At 37.6% G+C, this 14,106-nt stretch overlaps 1 protein-coding gene across 1 annotated transcript in view; it reads right to left on the minus strand.

The window, feature by feature from the left end:
- The window catches only part of LOC149549116 (histone acetyltransferase of the MYST family 1-like), a 107,669-nt gene that overhangs the window by 38,536 nt on the left and 55,027 nt on the right, over window positions 1-14,106 (minus strand). The gene's annotated exons all lie outside the window — the stretch shown is intronic.

Consider the following 14,106-nt stretch of genomic DNA (forward strand, 5'->3'; position numbering starts at 1 on the left):
TCCAACAATAATAAAATTAACAGCTAATATCAACTTTATCTGCAGTCTCTGAATAAACAGTAGAACCTACCTCTAATCTCATAGTATATGGGGCACCAGAAGATGAAATGGATCTCAGTCCCGGTCTCCGACAAAGTGCAAAGGCGGCAAATCTGATTATCTCTAGTCAAATGGTGATTTGTATGGCACTGAAGCCGGTGAGAGCTGACTCTAAAAGAACCCAAATAGACACGGAGGGTGTGACTCCAGCATCAGCTCAAGTAGAAGGGACACACAAGTAGAACCTGGTGTAAGTGGCAACCATCCCCAAGGAGCGAAGCCTCACTGAGGAAGGCCTCAAGCTCATCAATATAGATATGAATAACGTGGAGGAGAGAGGGCAGCCCTACTTCACCCCAATGGTGCTCTAAATCTGATCAGAGAAAACCTCTACAGTCCTAAATCTGCCAACCATTGTCTCATAAAGTCTCATAATCGCTGCCACAAGAATATCAGAATACCAATGTCTCTAAGCCTCTCGAAAAGGGCCCCCTGAGGAACGGAGTCAAAAGCCTTACAAAATTCTATGAAACAACAATTGACTTTCGCAACACGATGCTGAACTTCCTCAAGGACAGCCCACAGTTTCAATATGTGATCCATAGTCTAGAAGTCGGTGCAGAACCCAGCCTACCCTCTAGCCCGACATTGTCTCATGTCAAGCTGTCTGGAAAGAATAGTATTCAGAACTGTGGTATAAAGCTTGGCAAAGGTATGCCCAATCTTAATGGTCCTTTAATTGTCGGGGTCAAAAACCAACCCGAACTTATAGATCAGATAAATCACGTCTCAACCATGAATCAAGGAACCCAATGCAAAACACTCTATTGAAGAGCACCAAAAGAAAGGGGCACAGAATCAAAATAACAAGCTTAAAAAGCTTTGCCTGAAATCTCTCTTCATCGGCAACTCTTCTCCATCTCATGAATCTAACGGCCTCACAAACTATGGAGGGCACAAAATGATGGCAGTGTGGGAAGGGGGTTAGGATGAACAGGTAGCTAGTCAAGGATATCGTAAAGAGTGGAGGTACAAGACAATGGAGAGTGCCAGTCAAGGGTGGAGGGAAGGGGAGGGTGGCAGGGGAACAAGGTATGCCAAAAGAATTTTGGGTCAAGAGTGAGCATGTCACAAAGGGATCTACACAACGAAGCTACAAACGATCGCTTCTTGTAACGAAGGAGGTGGTGGTATGAGGAGTACAACTAAGTATAGAAGGGGGAATGAGCAACGACGGAAGCACGCAAGGAGCAGTGGAAAGACTTACAATCAACATCATACCACTAGTTCATTGGACAGGATTTCCAACTAACGGAACTGGGGGGAGTGAAAAGTGCGATGGGGGATGGAGAGGAGGGTGGACTCCCAAATACCAACAGCCAAAAGGTCAAACAAGGACCAAGCTTGGGAGGAATTCGAAAAGCAGTGAGGGGGATAAGTCGTCTGAGGTGGACAGTGAAGAGGTAGCAATCGCACTCAAAGAAGTGGCAAGTGGCACGAGGGCCTAAGAGTAAAGGTGAAATATCCCTTCCTGGATATTTACTAAAAATCCTTGATATTAAACCAGCAAATTTAAAACCAAACAGTAACCAATATTTGATATATATTCCAAAATGTTAATTGATTTATAACCAGCAGATATGCATACGAGAAAACCCAAAAAAGTGTGTTTATTTCCTCCAGTATTCAGAAGTACATATTTAAACCAGCAATTAACATAAATAGTTACCAAATAACATTACTGCATTATACATCAGCAATACAATAACACGCAAGAATCCAAAAAATCCTATCTTATAAATAGAAATAACAGTCAAATTGGCAATATAGATAAAACCTGTAAGAAGGCTAGGTTTGTGTCCAACCTGCAAAGCTTCTTCAAGGGTTTATGTCCTCGAAGAGATAATCAGTAATTGTTTCCAGCTCCCAAATTAATATTTGTTTTAAATATTATAATCTTCGTAACTCCCATGTGGAGCCTGTTGTACCTTTATCACTATTCCCAATGTGATGCACACTCTTTTAAGCAATGTGGGATAAAGCACCTTTTTGTCCTTTTGTCACTTAAGTGTATATAGTACTCTTTTAAATAAAGTGACAAGTTAAATGAACTTTAAAAGTCACTTAGTCATGTAAACCATATAATCATCAGGCATCCAAATAACTAACCAAATGAACTCAGATAAGCACGTGCAATAGCTCATTGGAAAGCTCTCAACGAGACGCTTCCAAACCAACACTGAGATACCAAGAATTATGAGCTCTGTTTATTTACTAAAAATAGTAAGTATCCAGACAACCTGCCAAACTGCTCTGATGGGTCTGAAACTAGAAATCTCTAGGCCAAATCTCAAACTGAACCCCGTAAGGTTTTTTCGCCCCCGAAACCAAGGCGAAGTGAGCCGGCAACACCAAATTATAATGTCCCAAAAAAAGGGGACATTACAAAGCCTCCCTTCTCAAAGATTGCTTGCCCTCAAGCAATATGATCATACTTGCAGAAAACAAATGCCAAGATCCCATACTCACCTCGAGAAAGAGGTTCTACACCTCAACCAATGTACCCCAGCATACATCTTCCCAAACTCGGAATGGTGAAACAGTGCAATAGGAATCAATGTGCCAAATAACTGAATGCCAATATCTCAAAGCTCACCGTTAAGGGACACCAACTGCCATGTGTTGCTGCCCTGTGTACCAATACCCTCAGTCAGAAAGAATGCCTCACTCCATGCGTGACCCTGCGAGTCTCTACTGTCAAGTCAAGATGGGAGCTCGACAATTTACCAATATCCACCCCAAGATGATAACAACCAAACTCTCCTCCTAGCTCCCCGATAAAAGGCAATACATAGGGATGCTCCCCCTGGATCCCAAGTGAGAACTTGTACGTTGTTTGAGATACCACTGACCAACTCCTGTGATATCTATACCACTGTACCACTCCTACAATATTTGTACCGATGACAATGACAAATCCAACCAATCTTTCTCAACCACTATATCACCCTGGTGAAAATGAAGTAATCCTAATCTCTAGACCTCTGATGCATCAGAAGGCTGAAACACACGGATCATAATCCTGTGACTGTGTAACAACACAACATAATCCTCCAGATGTAAGATACTATTAGCACCTGGATTCCTAATCACCCAATCAACATGATCCTGAATAAAAGAAAGAGTGGTTGGTGAATCACCAACATCATGAACGCTCACATTGTCTTCAATATACTGCTGGATAAAAAATGTAGACACCTCATGTGGAACGTATGGCAATGTATGTTCTCCCCACTCATCTACAAATAACTCATGGACCCTTGATGGCCAAATAGAATCAGCGAATACACTACTAACATTCACAGGCAAGTCACTGATAGTTGGAAGATACCAACAAGGAAAATCACCAATCAACAAGTAAGTCGTGGCCATCTCATAAGAGTTGGGTGATAAATCTTTGAGTAAGCTAAAAAATCCCTCAGAGTATGCTAAGGATAAATCTGAACTTCCGGCTCCCATAAGCATCCTCGCTTATGTCAAAGTCTTCATAAAAAAGAAGGTTCACCATTAATTGAAGTCTCTGAATTATCCTCACTTGTTGTATCACTAACCATGTGCTCATGTGAAGATGTATAGCTGCTGTCATAAAAATCAGAATTTCCATACTCATCAACTTGCTGATCCCTAGAATTTTTCTCATCATAGAAAGTCTCAAACAGGGAACACGTGCTCGAATTACATTATTCTCCTTCACATCTACCCGCTTTATGAATTCCTTCAATGATTTGCGTGATTTCCAGAATTTCCATACTCATCAACTTGCTGATCCCTAGAATTTTTCTCATCATAGAAAGTCTCAAACAGGGAACACGTGTTCGAATTACATTGTTCTCCTTCACATCTACCTGCTTTATGAATTCCTTCAATGATTTGCATGATTTCTTGTGCCCTTGAACCCCAGTTATCTTTTTCATGAGTGGCTACCCCACTTGTTTGATTTTCAGCTTTGTGGATGGAGTAATGTGTTAAGCTCAATTGAAGGCATAGCGCATTTACCTCACTCTCCTTGTACTTTCCAAATTTTATGGCTAGATCTCTATCCATTAATAATTGCAAGTATCATATTTTATCATTTTCAAAGTTTCAAAAATAGTATGTAAAAGAGGACTTGTGACACCACATACATTCCCATGTCTCTCTTCTATCACAATCTTCCGCATGAGATCCTCAATCAATTTGGAAGAATCATCCATCCTCGTCAACACTTGGACAAGCTTGTCCTCTTTGACCAAAAGCATATCCAATAAGTCAAGGTGTGATAATGGTTTTTGACCATCTCCTTCGAACACAAGCGGGCTGTTCTCCATAGGATCTTCTGATTTTTCATCACCTAGGGAGACAACGTTTTCAGATATGTCCTCTAACTCAACGTGTGCTAGATCCTCTATCCTGCCAACATTATGGTCCATTTGCTCGTCCTCAAAATTTGACATAATTTCCAATCTAGTGTCACCATAAAACTTATCCAAGTTAATTTCTATGTCACCAAATAAGATGTTGATGTTTTCCATGTCTAAATAAGGTGAGGAGTTACCAACGTTGGTGGTTTGGTTAACTCTTCTACTTGGGCCATCAATATACTCATCAGAAGGACTAGCGTAAACAACTCCATAAGATACTTTTGTCTCCCAATTACCTATTACTATACTTGTGCCGTTATTAGTACTTTGCATATTATCATGTGAAGGTGGCTCTTCTTTTTTAGTACTACTATCAAGTTGACTGATATCCAGTCCTTGTACAAGTTATTGCTTTTGTGTTACTGTCATAGCTATTAGCAGATATGGTATGTAGTAATTTATCAAACAGTTGTCATGAGATCCAGTCCTTGTACAAGTTATTGCTTTTGTGTTACTGTCATAGCTATTAGCAGATATGTTATGCAGTAATTTACTAAAATAATAAGGAAACTGAGTCCTTCAACCAAATTTCGAAATGGAATTCGCTACAATAATATTGCATAAGGATGGTAGATATGCCAATTCAATCATCTATATTCTAAAGTTCTGAGAACAACATTTGTGGGGTAAGGTCTATCTATTCTATTCCTCTGAGTTCAGGAATTAAGAAGACACACTACAAAGAACGCCTTTGCTGGGTTTTTTTTTTAACTGACTTGACCATGCAACTCCAGATCACATGTTCTTGAGAGTGAAGAGTCTAGTTGCCGCTGAGGTGATGATATGCTTTTCTATGGGCGTGTGACACCCAATATTAAATCTGGAAACCACCTTCAGTTCATGCTTTGATATTTTCCAGACTATGTCCAGGAAGAGGCTCTTATAATTCTTTTTCAGCCTACTTCGATCTGTTACAGATGGTGCCCTTAGTGTATAGAATGTCAAATAATTTCCAGAACTTCGATAAACTATCAACCAGAAATTGCAAACAACAGATGGCTATGACTGTTTCCAACGTACAGAGTGCTTACACAATGTCTTCTATATGCTGTTCAGGTCCAACTGGAATTGATTTTCAACCAAGAATTGTGTGGAGATGTTCGTACTAAAATAAAATCATATCACACCATTTATTGAAGAAACAATTTATGTTCCTCCTATTTTAGAATGAGTACATTGCACTCTGAATATAGTCGCACAATAGGAAAAAAAATTCACCACATTGATATTTTTCACATGCCTACTAATAATGTTTTGAATGGTGACCACTGGGTCTCAGCCACATTAACATTAACACTGGATTATATTGGTGATATTTTTCACATGCCCACGAATAATCCGCCTTTAGGAATATTTGCCAATAAATGTCACCTGTTACTTTATTCCCTTTATGGTGAATGATATCCTTCAGTCAATAATTTGTATTAAACAGCCACTTGCTAAAATATATACACTACAGAGCTAATCTTCATAAAGTCCAAAATCTTCAGTATGACTAGACTTCAGAATTAAATCACCCTCCTTTCAATAGTTTTGTCAGATGAAATGATACCATTGGTGCTGCCGCTATATGGAACAAGTGTCGTGGAAGATGATTTGCAGCAGACGTTATGCCCAGGATACATGGTGAACTACTCCTCTTAGATGATTCGAACGGAAATCACGTTTACCACTGCACCCACACTTCATTCGCTTGGGTATGAAATAAGAGAGAGCTGACAAACACAAAAGAACAAACTGCCACCAGATAATAACTCCTTGACCTTTCTCAGATGCGGTAGCCTCTGACAGTTCAAAATAAATCTTCGGCAGATAATAACTCCTTGACGTTTCTCAGATGCGGTAGCCTCTGACAGTCAAAATAAATCTTTGTCTCCTTGCTAGACCCAATGGTTTGTATTGCCCAGAAATCTATTTCTTCTGCTATGGAATTAGGAAAAACGATGCCACAACCAATTGAATGTGACCCTGAAGGAAGTCCACATCGATTCGAATGCTATTCTGAACAATAAATTTATATTTCTCTACATGGTCTTTGGAAGATGGCACCCAAATATTCTTTCTAAACCAACACATCAGATAGGTTCATTCGAATCCACAACATATCCAATGTTCTTCTATATTAACCCGTCCAGACCATTCATTCTCCAATGAATGTTTGATTTATATTCTAATTGCTCTGATGACAGTTCTATCACCACTTGGTTGTTTGTTCCTTTTCGACCTGACAGGACAGATAGTATTGCACTAACGTTCACCCAATGAAATATATATATCTTTCTACAATATCAATGACAGACAGCAACATCATATCTCCACTAGGCAAGTCATTGAATTTTTTACTAAAGGAGTCTGAATTTGAATCCTCAATCTGTATCGAAGATACTGACAATTGCTGAATCTTCTATCTCATGTCTTTTCCTTCCGCATAGAGGTTTATTTAAAATCTGTAAAATATATTCAGAAGATAAAGCTTTATCTCCTCCCCAAAGAAATTTAATGAGACCCTTCTCTAGAAATCTAACTAGTCTGTTATAGAACACCACTGTTATTGAACCTCACAGGCTGGCCAGACCTTTGGCTCTGATACCACTAAAATATCCCTTTCCGGATATTTACTAAAAACCCTTGATATTAAACCAACAAATTTAAAACCGAACAGTAAACCAATATTTAATATAAATTCCGGAACGTTAATCGATTTATAACCAGCAGATATGCATACCAGAAAACCCAGATAAGTGTGTTTATTTCCTCCAATATTCAGGACATATTTAAACCAGCAATTAACACAAATAGTTGTCAAATAACGTTACTATATTATACATCAGAAATACAATAACATGCAACAATTCAGAAAATCAAATCTTATAAACAGAAATAACAGTCAGATTGGCAATATAGATAAAACCTGTAAGAAGGCTAGGTTTGCATCCAATCTCCAAAGCTTCTTCAAGGGTTTGCATCCTCGAAGAGATAACCAATAACTGTTTCCAGCTTCCAGATTAATATTTGTTTTAAATATTATAATCTTCATAACTTCCCATGTGGAGCCTGTTGTACCTTTATCACTTTTCCCAATGTGATGCACGTTCTTTTAAGCAATGTGGGATAAAGCACCTTTTTGTCCTTTAGTCACTTAAGTGAAGATGGTACCCTTTTAAATAAAGTGACAAGTTAAATGAACTTTAAAAGTCACTTAGTCATGTAAACCATATAATCATCAGGCATCCAAATAAATGACCAAATGAACTCGAACAAGCATGTGCAATAGCTCGTTGAAAAGCTCTCGGCGAGACACTTCCAAACCAACACTAAGATACCAAGAATTCTAAGGTCTGTTTACTTACTAAAAATAGTAAGTATCCGAACAACCTGCCCAAACTACTCTGATGGGTTTGAAACTAGAAATGTTTAGGCCAAATCTCGAACTGAACCCCGTAAAGAACTTTTTCGCCCTCGAAACCAAGGCAAAGTGAGCCGGCAACACCGAATTATAATGTCCTAGAAAAAGGGGACATTACAAAAGGTAGGGGGTGGAGCAAGGAGGGTGAGGGTGAGGGCAAGGGGGGCAAAGCGGACAACGACGCTGAGGATGGAGTGGTCAGCCAAAGGGAGGTAGGTAACGGTGAAGCGACTAACTAAAGGTATAAAAAAGGTCGGGCAAGAGCGTAGTCGACCACACTAGCACCCCCACAATGGGGCCAACAAGTGAAGAGCTCAAAACTCAAGAAGCAGGGGAGGTCATTAAGGATCAACAAATCAAAAGACACAGAGCTGGAGGAGATGGCAACCGTAACATGGAAGAGGCCCAACGCAGTCCTGAGAGCGGCACTAAAAACCCATATTGGCTGGATCAGTCTTGTTGGTTCCCAAAACCACAAATTGGAATCCTACGAGTCTTACCAAGTCGATGTTGGAATATCTAACAGTTATGGCCAACTTGACGAAAGTGAACAGTGTAGTCCAAGTTCCCTACGCATCTGACTCTACAAGGCCAAGGCAGTATACCTGATCCTAGACAAAATACTTAGATCCAAGATGCTTATAGCAGATTGATTAGAACTTTAAATGAAAGTTTCCTAAATGGCAAGAATTGTAGAACACTTTAAATTCGCAAATTATGAATTGAGAATAATAAATGAATATATGAATGTTTTTAAAACCAAAATATGTATAGATTAATGCACCAAATGAATATATTAATTCTTCAAAGGAAAGATATGAAACAATTGCCAGCATATGGATTCTGAATTATGAAAAATATAAAGACCACTGCCGAAAGGCGATAGAGTCAGTATTATAAGTTTAAAACATACAAATTTATAAAATTCAACACACGTCAATTATAAACAATTTAGTAATCAAGATGTGACAGATCAAATATATGGACACAATTTTATAATAGTGCAGAATGTATTTTAACTCCTGTGGTTCAGAGATAGACTAGACATAGATTCGGAAACAATTAAATATTTCTCAACATCTCTTATGTTCGATTTTAAAATGCTATAATTGATCATATCCACTTATCTATCATATAAATTATTTATAAAATAAAAATAATATTTATAAAGGATGAGACTATATAATATTTCAACTCTAAAGCTTCATGCAAATAAAATAAAATAAATATTTCTTACTGATCATGCCGGAAATAAAATTGCACTAGAGACAATCCTTACGGACAATCCATCCACTGCGATTTGACTCCAGAATCGCCTTATGGACAATCCATCCACTGCAATTTGACTCTAGAATCGCATATAAATATATTTACTCCATAATCCAGAATTCACAAGCTTAGATCAAAAATTCATTCATTTGCCAATGAAAGAATATAATATCTCAAATGCGCATGTATATTGAATATGTAAAATTTGTATAAATTGCATATGAATATGAATTGTCTATCTTTTAATTTTTCATCTCATATTTATAAAGGATGAAGGGGCATTATTAACCATTGTACCCTTTTGTAACAAATAACCAATCATATAATTTTGATTTAATAATGATCGGTTTTTCATGTTTTCCACTCATTATATGATGGCCAATTCAAATTTAATAATGTTAGAGGAAACTGAATTGTTCAAGCTCTATATCCACATAGGCTTCATTGCACACCGTAGCTTCTTCCGGATGATGGCAAGCTTTCCAAGTCTATACTTCTAGACATTTGAGTGCAAGAATACACAGACGGGGTGAACTTTGAAGGTATGTATGTGTCAAACTTGGCTTGTTTGTCACTCGAGGCTTCCTACCGCTTTCCTTCTAATTTGTCATTCATCTGCAAAGACACTCCTCTCGTGTCCATGCTCAGGCTTTGCCCACGCATTCTACATACCTGCCACAAATATAGAGTGTTGCCAGTAAAATATATAGATAATAATTGATACGAAAAAATAAAAAAAAGCCCCGTGGAAATCGCTAATGCTAAGGAGAACAAACATGCTTCAATTAATGGCTTGCTTATTCATTTGTCGTCTTTGCATGATGTAAAACATTCCTGCTGCGATGGGGAGACCAATCCAAGCGCTTGATTATATAGAGTCCATTTTCAATCTTTTGATGCCCAATAACATCTCGGGCAATCACCCTTAATACACATCATAGACTGATCGTTCGATGAATCAGATAACCATAGATTTCCATTGCTGGTTCAAGAACCCTGATCAATTTCATTAAGTATCTACTGTTTGACATCCATATTGTATTGCTCTTCATTTCAGACTGTGGTCACGGTATCCTTTGCTACCTTTGCCAAGTATCATTAGGATCAAGTAGAGCTATGCTCTTAAGGTTATGCATTCTCTGTATGAAAACAATCTGTTCATGATCTTAGGTCTTTTGACTGTAAACGTGCATGATGAATCATAGAACCTAAGCGCTCTGTGCATATCAGACCATCTCCAATAAGTTTGCTGAACCTTTTCAAGCATTCCACTGTCATAATGCAACTTATATTCTTTGCTTTGGTCTCAACATATATAATCATGTACTGTTCCTCTGTATCAGGCTGTGCATATTTCTTCCTTTTCATTATTGCTGTACTTGTATTTTCGTATGTATTTTGAAACTGTGCTGTGTCTTCTAATACCTGCAATAGACACAGAATCTTCTTCACACAATGCTTAGAAACATTTTTGGAATACTTAATATGAATTATTAACTTCTGTATTATGATGAAGCTCTGATATGTTGCTTACAGAAACCATATCCCAAACATTGATTATAAATACTTGCACTTGTCTGGCTTCGGCAGAGATAGAGTTACTGTTCCTTACATGGTTATATAATCTTATAATATTAATCTGATGATCTCTCAATGATATATCTGTGACTATATGCTTTAGTAATTCTATCAAATAATTTCATATATTCTCGATAGGGAGCCATAGGCTGGGATAGCGATGTTTCTTCAAACTGTTCATGTGCCATCTCAATACCTCTAAACTTTCCATATATGGCTACCATATCATTCCCAACCTCGATATGTTTTAATTCCACAATTTGTTATTCCATGCTCTTCCATAAATATGTTATCAGTCCAGATTCTACAACCTTAACAGTTAATGGGTCCACAAAGGTATAGGAATTGTATAGATAGGTTCTTAGGATGTTTTGAGTCATCTAGGACCAATTTGTGGTGAATTGGAAGTCAAAGGACACAAAAATGCAGAAGTTTCATTTTGATGTAAAAGTTGTCAACAATGTCGCTTGACTACATTGTGACAACATTAGCGACTTTTGAAAAACAGCGATAAACTTCCTCCAACGGTCATGGGAAACCAAAAATTGGTTGGGGAAGTTAAATGATGCCTATTTGAAGACCTTTAGGTCGATCAAAAGACAGTTGTTGAAGATTTGTACATGAATGAGAAGAAACTCGTCATTTTCCCTGTAAATTTCGGTGTTCAATTGTTTTCCATTATGTTGTACGGATTCATTAAAGTCTCAGATCTTTTGGAATACATAGATTAGTGAGTTACCTTCCTCAAAGTTGGTAAATGAAGATTTGTGAAGTTTGAAGGGAGATAACTTGAATTTTGTAAGAATGGATCAGAAACCCTTGGTTTGCCAAGGTTTGATCAATATTGAGTTTCCACCATTAGAATTTAACAACCATTGGGGAAACGCTAGTAGAGGGGATGTACACTAAGGCTCAAAAGGATTCATGAAGGAATCTAAGTGGAGTTAGGAGAACACTCAAGCCCTAGTCGGGCATCTCAATGTGAGTGGTCATTGAAATGAGACAAAATTGCATATAGAATGCAAAGGGACATGGATAGGTATGATGTAAGTGTGGAATAGTTGTTCATAAGGTGTGGCAGAATTTTTCCAAGTGTTACTTTGAAGAGATTCGAGTAGATTATTTGGAGTTTCTTTGTAATTGATCCAATTACGCCTATTAGGTCAATTCTGCAACAATAAGGGTTGACTGCATCAAAGTGGGGATCCAAACCTAAAACCTTGAAATCTTGTAGTACTCCCAAAAAGGGTGTCAAAATTTGTGATTTGATTGTAGCTGTGTTTGGAGATTTTCAAATAAGGAGTGAAAAAGTGAATTATAGGGGGCTAATTCAATTAGGTCTCCATTAGACCTATCTCATAGTAGACCACTTTAGAAAGAAGAAATGGGATTTGAAACCATTAAATTTTGGGTACATTTGGAGGATGATAGTAGTTTGAGGGCCTATCCATGCCTAAACCATTGAAATCGTACCGGCTCTCTCATGGCATCGGTTGGTTATAGAGAAGATTTGGAGTTTGTGGTACATTTTGGGGACAATTAGTGAAGGCAATTTTAATAGAAGTTTTTGTTGTACAAGAATAACACAAATGCAAATATCTCATAATTCCAGGAACTTTTGATTCAAAAGTACCGAGTTCCATTGACTAGTATACTTGTTGATACTTGATTGGTTCCTTGTGATTGTTGCGGCAATGAAGTTTTCACTTAGATGTCTTTGATATCAAGGAAAATGTACAAATCATCAGATATATTTTGGTGCTTTGGCCACAACACGTTGTAGTACCTGGGTTCATGGTTGATTCGAAGATCTTAGGTTCCCATAATTTTTGTCTTGGTTGTGGCATTCTAGCGGCATCGGCATTTGTGACAAACATTGTAATTCTTAATTGTGACCTTTAGTTCATAATATAACATGGTGGTTATGTAATTCTAAATTCCTATAGTTCATGATGTAACGTGGTGGTTATGTAATTCTAGATTTAGGTCTAGTGCTTGAAATTAAATGTAATATCATAATTGGTGCACCGATAATATCACACGTTTTATTATGAAGTTGACATTTGTATACTCAGATAGTGATATAAATAAAGAAGACTTTTTGTATCTAGTGTGCAAGAAGTTGTAATTGAAGTCAAAGTGGAAGTGTATGATTACGAGTATGGCAACATATGTATAGAATGTAAAACTTGTATATGTGATGCAGGAGTGAACTTAATCCTATAGTTGATTCAAGGAGTTCCAAGCACTGGCAAACTATGAATGTAGAGGCTCAACAACTATACTCATTGTCAGTTCTACTTTCATCCTTGCTATACCGGCTATGAGCCTATCAATAGTGAGCCTTATTGTATTTATGGGGTGTAGCCACCCTAGCAATAAGCCTACTGGCACTACCTCTCTTTGTTGCAATGAGCATTTCAAACAGTTAACCTTTTGTACAAAACAATGTTAATCGATGTCACCCTACAGGGGATTTTACTTTTGTAAGAGTTAGCTTCTCTGTGGTTTTTCCCAAACTGGGTTTTCGTTACTTGTGTCGATGTTCCTATGCTTTTATGCCTATCTTTCTTATGGCACTCACTATGTTTTAATCAAAAGATCATAAGTATTGGTTGATGGTTGTTAAGTATCGAACAACAATTGAGAATTTTTTTTAAGTGTGGGAATAACAGATTTACCCCCCCCCCCCCCCAGTTATTCAGCTTGTTCAACACCGACCCTATGCTCATACACATCCTAGCTTCTATTGACTAGAGTAGAGTTGAAATAAACTATAAAGGGGCCTGATTGAGGCAAATTCCAACACTATCCCAACAAATTTGCGTCTCCAATCGATAAGTTTGAGTTAATATTCTTATCACAAAAGCATCAAATTTTAGATCTATGATCACCATGGGGCATCTGCAAAACACTACACAATGCCCCTTGAACTCTAATGGTCATACAATCAACAGGCGCAATGGCACTTTTAATACCACTGCCACAATCCACACGCCACCGCAATTGTTCCAGAATTGTGTCACTCTATGTTTCTTCGCATTTGAAACACACTCTATTTTTTAAAATGGACAATACTACTAATCTACATTTTTAGTGCCACAACCAAACTATAGACACCTACAACTTTTTGTGCCAGAGTCTAGATCCAAACTTTTCCAATTTCTTTAACCTTTGAAATCAATAACACCATTTTTTTTTGGTTAGTATATTTTATAAACAAAACAAGTATATGTCAAAAACCCAGCTCTTTAGTTAGTTGTCGAGGAAATGAACATAGCATTTTCTTAGGTGTATATAAATGTAGTTAAGACATCTAAGTTTTCTATGCATTACTAGAGAGGTCAGAATACT

Source organism: Cupressus sempervirens, chromosome 7, assembly GCF_028749045.1.
Source record: "Cupressus sempervirens isolate cs-2001-9-10 chromosome 7, ASM2874904v1, whole genome shotgun sequence".
In the NCBI taxonomy this organism is placed as follows: Eukaryota; Viridiplantae; Streptophyta; class Pinopsida; order Cupressales; family Cupressaceae; genus Cupressus; species Cupressus sempervirens.